The following is a 9,986-nucleotide window of genomic DNA, read 5'->3' on the forward strand; positions in this document are numbered from 1 at the left end:
AAAAGCTATCGTTTTCATTGAGCTTATTTCTTTGATAGCTGTTTTTATCTTTTGGATTTTTTTTTCTTTTTTTACTTTTAGGGAAGGTCATTTTATTATCCTTGTCCTGCCTGGCATTTTGATTGATCTGCCTGTGACCTTATTTATTCTGGAACTCTTGCTTTCTAATAAGTACATGTGAGAATAGTCACTATTCTCTGTGTATCACCCGACCCACATCCTACAGATATTTTATTCATTTTTGTTTATTATTGAGTAGTCTGTAATTTTAGTTTTGTTTTCCTCTTTTCTTTCAAAACTTTATCAGCCATCAGAAATGATGAGTACCCAACTTTTGCATTGACATGGAGGGGACTGGAAGAGATTATGCTGAGTGAAATAAGTCAAGCAGAGAAAGTCAATTATCATATGGTTTCACTTTTGTGTGGTACATAATAGGGAACAGCATGGAGTACATTAGGAGAAGGAACAGAAGAATGAAGGGGGAGAAATTGGGGTGGGAGAGGAACCATGAGAGACAGTGGACTCCAAGAAACAAATTGAGGGTTTAGGGGGTGGGAGGATAGGTTACTCCGGTGATGGGTATTAAGGAGGGAAACGACTGCATGGAGCACTGGATGTTATGCGTAATGAATCGCAGAACACTACATCAAAAACTAATGATGTATTGTATGGTGACTAATATAACACAATAAGAACAAAGATTTTATTGATTTGAAAGAGAGAGAGTGGAGGGGGGGACAAGCAGACTCACTGCTGAGTGGGGAGCCTGAAGCAGGGCTCGATCCCAGAACCCTGAGATCATGCCCTGAGCTGAAACTGTAAGAGTCAGTTTAACTGACTGAGCCACCCAGGTGCCCCTGATTTCCTGTTTAATGCATGAATTATTCAGAAGAATACTTTTGATTGTCCCCCCTTTGTTTACACACTTTCTCTGTGATCTTGTTTTAGATATTCCTCTAAAGTTACTACATACAGTGTATGTAGAACAGTGTCAAGCATATAGTTAATAAGCGTATGCTGTTTTCATCATTATTATATTTTAAGAAACATAAGATTTTTTCTGCCACAAGATAAAGTCTCCATCTTTTTTTTATGAGTTTATTTATTTGTTTGTCAGAGAGAGCGCACAACAGGCAGAGTGGCAGGCAGAGGCAGAGAGAGAAGCAGGCTCCCTGCTGAGCAAGGAGCCAGATGCGGGGCTCAATCCCAAGACCCTGGGATCATGACCTGAGCTAAAGGCAGCAGGTTAACCGACTGAGCCACCCAGGTGTCCCAAAGTCTCCATCTTTTAATTAGAGAACTTAAGTCACATTTATTGTGGTTACTGATTTTCTTGGACTTATTCTCCCTTCATTTTATGTTCCTATGAAACATGCTTCCTTCTTATTTTCATTCCTAAGTGGGTCATGGAGTTCTTTCTTCCTGCCTCTTCTAGTGGTTTGAAAGCTCTATAACCTATTTTTTTTTAACCTGTAAGTCCCCTTAACAATTTATACATCTCTATCTATATATATAGTTAGAGAGATATAGATATATATATTAAATATTTTATTTATTTATTTGACAGAGAGAGATCACAGGTAGGCAGAGAGGCAGGCAGAGAGAGAGAGGGGAAGCAGGCCCCGCTCCGAGCAGAGAGCCTGACCCTGGGCTCCATCCCAGGACCCTGAGATCACGACCCGAGCTGAAGGTAGAGGCTCAAACCCACTGAGCCACCCAGGTGCCCCTATATATATATTTTTCTCAATATCTAGAAGTGCTGGTCAACTTCTGAATGAGACAAAATATTGAGCTTGCCTTTATTTCTGCTCTTCCTCCAAGACTTGATTGAAGCCACCTGAAAGTTTTGTTTCAGATGCTCTTACTGTAAGGGCCTATTCAGCCAGAGCAGCCCCACCCCGGTTGAACTGCCATTTTGTTGTAAAACTTATATTGACTCTGCCTCTCCCCCCCAGGGGAACTTACTTAAAAACAAGTCCCGGAAACCAGTCCAAGGTAACAAAGCCCAAGTACAAGGGTGGGTCAGGCCAGGTGGAGGTATTCAGTCAGTGGGGGCGCATACTGTCTCCTAGCTACCAAGGAGTATGGGCCCCACCCTTTGGGTACCTTTGGGTGCCAATTCTGAACAAGGTGAGAGGCTGGTTCAAATGTCTACTAGGGTAAATTGTAATTCAACTGGTCACCTAGCATGACTGTGCAGCTTTCTCTGAGTGTTACAATTTCATTGGCCACCTGTGTGTGGCCAGGCCCAACCACATGGCCTTTGCTCTATAAAAGTTAGTCTGGACAGCAGGGAGGGGTCATCCTCTCTGTAAGCCCCTGCCCCGACCGGTCCGTTTGACGGTCGGTTTGATTCTTGATGCTTGGTGTGAAATCAAGCTTTGCTTGACTTTTTCTTTGTATCAGTCTCGCTCCTTTAATCACGGACCCATTATTGGGGTACCCATTTTGGGGGGTCCCAACACTTACATACAACTTTTCTTCCATTTTAGGAACTATTTTCTAGGAGTTACATTAAAAATCACAGGTGCATTAGCAGCAGGTTACAGGCACAATCACCATTGGGGAAATTTTGTTGCTCATCTCTGTTTCTTGTGTCACATGTCTCGTCCATCTTTCCTTGGGTTTATTTTGCTTGAAAAATCCTCCAGTATTTTATTTCAATACATTTCTTTTGGAAATGTCATTTCTCTGACTCTCTTCTTCTTTGAAGATTTTCTTTTACTTTCTTAATCGGAAGATGATTGTTTAAAAATGTGGGTGTGACCATGGGAGGAAAGAGGATCGTGACAGAGTCGAGTGGGAAGGTACAGGGTGGGATGAAAGAGATGATTCTGATCCCTCAGAGCCAGCAAGTCGCGATGCAAAAACACAGTAGTTTAGACATGTGAGAGATAAGTGAGATAGTCACTTAGGTCGAGTTTTTACAGAGAGCCAAGAGGCCACTAGAGGGCACCAAGGAGTCGGGCTTTATGCACATTCTGGCAAGATGAAACCAAACAATTTGAACTGCTCTAAACTGCAAATATTCCTAGGACTCTACCCAAACACCTGCAACTTGCTACAGTAAGAGACTTTGTTTAGTGATAACCTTAGCCTTAACAGTCAACTATATGCAGCCAACCTTAGTTTTCCACTGCCAACCTCAACCAAAAGTCTTTGGAAACAACCCATACAAACATTTCTCTCTTTTTAAAAAATTTTTATTTATGTTTTTAATTTCTTTTCAGTGTTCCAGAATTCACTGTTTATGCACTACACCTAGTGTTCCATGCAATCGGTACCCCCCTTAATACCCACCCAGGCTCACCCAAAACACTCCCCTGGCCCTCCCCTCCAAAACCCTCAGTTTGTTTCTCAGAGTCCATATACAAACATTTCATTTTGTCTTTTGAAAACCCTTGACTTCTGCTTGCTAGAGGAACAAAATTCGCTCCCAAGTCTAGACTTCCCAAATTGTAACTCTGAGACCTCAGATAAATGCTTTTGTTTTATTTCAGCTCTTCCTTTTTTTCTCATTTAACCGACACAAGGACAAAAAAATCAAAATCAGTGAAATAAGTCAAGCAGAGAGAGTCAATTATCATATGGTTTCACTTATTTGTGGAGCATAACAAATAGCATGGAGGAGAAGGGGAGTTAGATAGGAAAAGGGAGTTGGGGGAAATTGGAAGGGGAGGTGAACCAGTGAACCATGAGAGACTATGGACTCTGAAAAACAACCTGAGGGGTTTGAAGTAGCGGGGCGGGGGCGGCGGGGGGTGGTTGGGGGAACCAGGTGGTGGGTATTATCGAGGGCACAGATTGCATGGAGCACTGGGTGTGGTGCAAAAACAATGAATACTGTTATGCTGAAAATAAATTTTTTTAAAAAGCCACAGAGTTCTCTCTCTGGGCAAAAAGATTAGTAGGGGTATGAGAAAGAGTTTAAGGGACAGTTGCTTTTTATTACAATGATTGTGTCCCATTTCACTCTTCAAACAGGAGCAGGCATTACTTTCATTATAATAAGTCTTTCTAAATATCAGGAAAAATACAAAGGAGCTTCTTAGTTCCAGCCAGATATGGTATGTGAAGTCAGATTTTATATGTGACTGACTTAGCTAGTGGCCCCAGCTGCATAACTTTGAAGGTTTGTCTTCACTCCTGATTTACTGATTGGAAATTTATTGGTGAGGCTGACCCCTGATTCAGTGCTAGGAAAAACAGGGGGGAAAAAAAGGTCTGTAGAAGCCAGGAAGGGCAGATTTTTGGACTCTTAAGATTCTGAGTATATTCTAGAAGCTAAATTGGAATCCCAGGCAAACAGAGGCTGGGATAAAGTCCTAGATGTCCTTGTTCTTAAGACAGAAAGCCTGTGTTAAAGGCAAGCTTCTTTGTTTGATAGATACCATTGCGACCATGGCAGCTTTTTGGTCCATTGAAATCCCTCCTTCCCAAACCCTCACTAACTATATGCTTCTTTGCTATGGCGTTCGTTCTGTTTATTTTCTTTCCTCTTGGAAACGTAATGTTACTGCAAGTAATTTGTCTTTTCAAGGGCTTCTTTGGGAAACTTAATATCTTCCAAACCATCTCCTCTAAGATGTATCCTCTCCCATCCCCTTCATGCCTCCGTCCTTTTACCTTCTCCAATCCTCCCCTCAGCTCCCTTAGACCTTTTGATATGTCAGCTTTCATACCCCTACCTCCTGAATTCTTCTGCTCACCCCTGTCAGGCCCTTCCCTGTCCATTCTAGACCCTCAACTCCTTGTAGTCACTCAAAATCCACGCTCCCCCATCAGGGGTCTCAAGGACCCAGGGAACCCTAAAGCAACCACTTGAGGTTGAAAGCAAAAAAAAAACTAACTGGAGATAGACTAGTTGTTTTGCTCACTCATATGGGCTTTGGAGACACCCAACTATTCAATGTCTCCTCAGTCCCTCAGCCCAGATTTAGTCCACAGCTTCCGTAAGATTACATACTGGGGCAAAGGCAATCATAAAAGTTGCCTCCCACAAAAGTGAAGAGTTTAACCCCCATATTGAGCCTGTAACCATAACTTCTTCCATCTAGCAGAAACACAATTCTGATGAAAATGTAAAGAAGGGCAGTGGCAAGGACCAAGGCTTATACATTCTAGTGGGTTTTGTATTCTGTGTTTATGCCTGACTCGTGGTTAAAATTTTGGCATGAAAACCATAAAATCTCTGCTTGTGTCTGTCTATATGTATATTACATGTATGTGATATTTTCCCTCCAGATGGTGTTACCAAATTAATTTAGATAAAAAGTAAGTGCTTATATAAATTAAAAAATCCTGGGCGCCTGGGTGGCTCAGTGGGTTAAGCCGCTGCCTTCAGCTCAGGTCATGATCTCAGGGTCCTGGGATCGAGTCCCGCATCGGGCTCTCTGCTCAGCAGGGAGCCTGCTTCCTCCTCTCTCTCTCTGCCTGCCTCTCTGCCTACTTGTGATCTCTCTCTGTCAAATAAATAAATAAAATCTTAAAAATAAATAAATAAATAAATAAATTAAAAAATCCTAAAATTTCTGAGATTATGGAAATATTTTTCAAATTCACTTTATTTGAGTAAATCTTGGATAAACACAATTATTTTGATACTGTAAATTTTACTAAAAAACAGCCATGTCTTCCTAATTGTTAGCATTAAATAAAATACAGGCATGCATTCTTATTCTACTTAAACTTACTAATCAAATAAGCAAATATTATATTTGTTAGATGTGTAAGACTATAAAAATTATAAATTTTCATGTAATCAAGTAATGTCATTCTAACAAACTTTATTTCAACAATAATTTTTTATTATATGTCTACTTAAATGAAGTTTCCTAAATCTTTTATTATTTTTTTTATTATTTATTTTATCTTACACTTTATAAGATAAAATGTTATATTAGTTTCAGGTGTACAGCATAGTGACTTGACAATTCTATACACTGTGTTTAGCATAATAACTTCTAGGTATATTCATGTTGTCGCCAATGGCAAGATTGCATTCTTTTTTATGGCTGGGTAATATTTGTGTGTGTGTGTGTGTGTGTGTGTGTGTGTTCTTCTTTATTCATCTACTGATGGACATTTAGGTTGCTTCCATATTTTGGCTGTTATTAATAATGCAGTGATGAACATAGGAGTACATGCATCTTTTTGAATTAGTGTTTTCATTTTCTTTGGGTAAATACCCAGTAGTGGAATTATTGGATCATATGTAGTTCTATTTCTAATTTCAGGGGGAACTTCTATATCTTTTCCACAGTGGCATCACCAATTTACATCTCCACCAAGGCACGAGGGTTCCTTTTTCTCCACATCCTCACCAACACTTACTCATTCTTATCTTTTTGACACTAGCCCTTCTGACTTGTGTAAGGTAATATTTCATTGTGATTATGATTTGTACTTCCCTGATGATGTGATGTTGACCAACTTTTTGTGTGTCTGTTGGCCATCTGTACTTCTTCTTTGGAAAAAATGTCTATTCCGGTCCTCTGCCCATTTTTAAATCAGTTTATTTGTCTGTTTTTTGGAGTTGCATAAGTTCTTTGTATGTTTGGGGCATTACCCCTCATTGGATATCTGCTTTGAAAATATTTTCTCCCATTTTTTTGTTTTGCTGATGGTTTCCTTCACTGTGCAAAAGGCTTTATCTTGGTGAAGTCCTAATAGTCTGTGTTGGGTTATGTTTCTGTTGCTTGAAGACACATATCTAGAAAAGCATTGCTAAGGGTGATATCCAAGGAATTACTGCTTGTGATTTCTTTTAGGAGTTTTGTGGTTTCAGGTCTCATATTTAGGTCTTTAACCCATTTTTGAGTTTATTTATGTGACTCGTGAAAGAAAGTGACCCAGTTTTTAAAAAAGAAAAGAAAGTGGCCCAGTTTCATCCTTGTACGTAGCTGTTGAGTTTTCCCAACACCATTTATTGAAGAGACCATTGTATATTCTTGCCTCCTTTGTTGTAGATTAACTGGCCATATAAGCATGGGTTTACTTTTGGGATCTCAATTCTATTCTACTGATCTATATGTCTATTTTATGCCAATACCATAATGTTTTGATTACTATAGTTTTGTAGTATGTCTTGTGATAATCTGTAGTTTTGCTCTTCTTTCTCAAGATTCCTTAGGATACATCTCAATAAACAAGTAGGCACTGACATATAAAATATAATACCACTTACAACTGCTTGAGAAAAGAGAAATGCTGTGCTGTCAGTCTCCCCAAACATCTACTATATACCGTGCACATAGCTGAATACTTTTTTTTTTTTTTTTGACAGACAGAGATCACAAGTAGGCAGAGAGGCAGGTAGAAAGAGAGAGAGGAGGAAGCGGAGCGGACAGCCCGATGCGGGGCTTGATCCCAGGACCCTGGGATCATGACCTGAGCCGAAGACAGAGGCTTTAACCCACTGAGCCACCCAGGTGCCCCATAGCTGAATACTTTTAACATTCTTGAAGTATCACTGTTAGAGTGATGGAGAACATTTTGGTGTTTCCCAGTCTTTAGGGATGGAAGGGTCAGGGAGGGAGGTGGTTGTAGCTATGAAAGGGCAATAGAAGGAATCCTTGTGATCACAGACCTCTTCTCTTCTCTGTCTGTATCTGTGTTAACAACCCAGTTATGATATTGTACTAGAGCTTTGCAAGATGTTACCACTGGGTTGATACTGCTATATTACATTTTACAACTATATGTGAATCCCCAATCACATCAAAATAAAAGATTGTTTAGTACACATTTTCTAAAAATACATACACGTGTAATTTTTTGTTACATGTTCCCATCTTTAGTTCTGTCATCACCTTGAGGGTCTTGAGAATGCCTGGGGATCATAGCAACACGCTGTTTCAGAAATGGGTATCAGAAATGGAATAGGAGTCTTGACCTTGGCTGCAAGTTTGTGCTCACACTTTTCACAGGATGTTTGGATGGATTGCCCTTGGGGTATGAGTGAAAGCAAGGAGTTCATGTTCGGTGCCCAAGCAACTGGTTCAGCAGTAGTACTGTTTACTGAACACCAAGGGAAAACAAATGGGTAAATATCCAACATGATGTCAGGTGTTGATATGTGCTAAAGAGACAGTACAGCAGAGTCCCAGGCTGGATTGTTGCAGGGCGGGAACGGGGAGGTGATTTTAGGTAAGACGCCCAAGGGGGTAAAGAGGCACTACTAGGTGCCCTAAGCAAAAGAGGTTTCTATGGGGGGAAAAATTGGGAAATAGTTAAATAAAATTACAGTTACTGCAGGATTCTCAAAGCCAATGAGTAGTCTAATGGCACTTAGAGGCCATGCTCCTGAGGTTGTCTGTCCCTTCTGGGAGCAGGAAGGCTGGTATAGACTGAGGAATGCTGCTGTTGTGAGACTGGAGACTGAAGGGACTCCATTTTTAGAAAGGCTCCCTCTCCGCTGTTTCTATGCTAGACCCCATTTACTCATGTTCTGTATGTCACCTTGCATCTGAATGAAACCCAAGAAGCTATGTTCTTACTCCAAAGGGAACAGAAGAAAGTTAAGTCATTCTCTGAGTTCATTCTAGGCCCCCAAGCCCCTGATAATATCTAAGAACTGGATCCCAAACACGTTCTAAGACTCTAATTTCTGATAGACCTCAGCTGACAATGGCATCAATACCCAGGACCTTCAGTGATTAATGAGTGATTAATAAATATCAATGATTCATAAATAACACCTGTTGTTTATCTCTCATTTGCCCTTGACCAGCACCTACCCTGGATTCCTGAACAAACATGTACCCTAGACCCCTTTCCAATATAAACTCCTAGCCCCAAGCAACACAGAGACTCACTCTCCTTTCCTTTCCAAGTCTCCCAAACAATCCACCTGCTATATTCTATTTAATAATAATCATTAGTAATAATATTAATATTAATGATAATTTATTAATATTTAATTATTAGTGACTCTTTTAATGAACTGAACTAATTAACTAAAATGATGATTATTTAGTAATAATAATTAATAATTTCTGCTTTCACTTCCTCCTGGCTTAAGTTTGATGTCCACCCTGAGCAAAGCCAAGGACCCTCTTTGCTGGTCCTGTGTATCCCACGCTGGGTCCTATGTCTGCTGTTCTAAGGTCCCTGCACCAGGGGCATGGTACTTGGCTCTGGGAAGCCCTGCGGCCCCTCAAGCCATTCACCACCTCTCAGTGGGTGTTTCTCCCTGCTGCAGAGATGTGGCACCCTTGGCCAGCTGGAACCCTGAGTGTGATGAAGGAAATATTCAAGTTTTAATGTTTGTGGGTCCTGCTCCTGGTCTCCCAAGGAAGTTACACTTTTACCAAGGTCAGAATGTCTTCACCACACTTCAAAATAGGGGCTCTATTTCTGCCCTGAGCACATACTGTACATCTGCTTTGTTAGCCAATGACCTAAAAGAAACATTTCAAGCTAAAGATAAGAGTAAAAATCTCCCTACAGTTCTGTTCCCATACCTTCAAAGCCTGCAACCTTGCACCTGCTAAAAAGCAAAAACAAAGTGTGTATTTTTCTGAAATGTCCTTCATCATGATGAATCGTAACTCTTGATGTAACAGAAAAAAAAAAACATATATAACACAGGATTAAACATTCCTTCTCTGGAGCACTGTCTTCTTTGTGAAGTTTGTGTATCCCCGGGCTGCTGTCCTCACTTGGGCTTGTGATCTCATAAAACTCTCGCCCTTTCTCTAAAGAAATTCTAAAAGGTTTATTCCTTTTGCTTTGACGAGAGCACCTCCGGCTGTGGATTTGAAAGGGGCTCTGAGAGCAGAGGTCCAGAGGCCTAAGGGTGAAGGTGCAGAGTCTGTGTGTATCCACCAAATACTTTCATTTCTGTCTTCTCCTTTCCAAAATGTGACTGAGGCTTTTCTCATTAAACACACCCTCCGAAGCTCCCAGACTTAGGAAAGGCCTTCACCTTCTTCGTCCCGGCACCAAGTGACCTGAGCTGCGCAACCTCCCTAGCAGAGTGA

The sequence above is a fragment of the Mustela nigripes genome, chromosome 12 (assembly GCF_022355385.1).
Source record: "Mustela nigripes isolate SB6536 chromosome 12, MUSNIG.SB6536, whole genome shotgun sequence".
In the NCBI taxonomy this organism is placed as follows: domain Eukaryota; kingdom Metazoa; phylum Chordata; class Mammalia; order Carnivora; family Mustelidae; genus Mustela; species Mustela nigripes.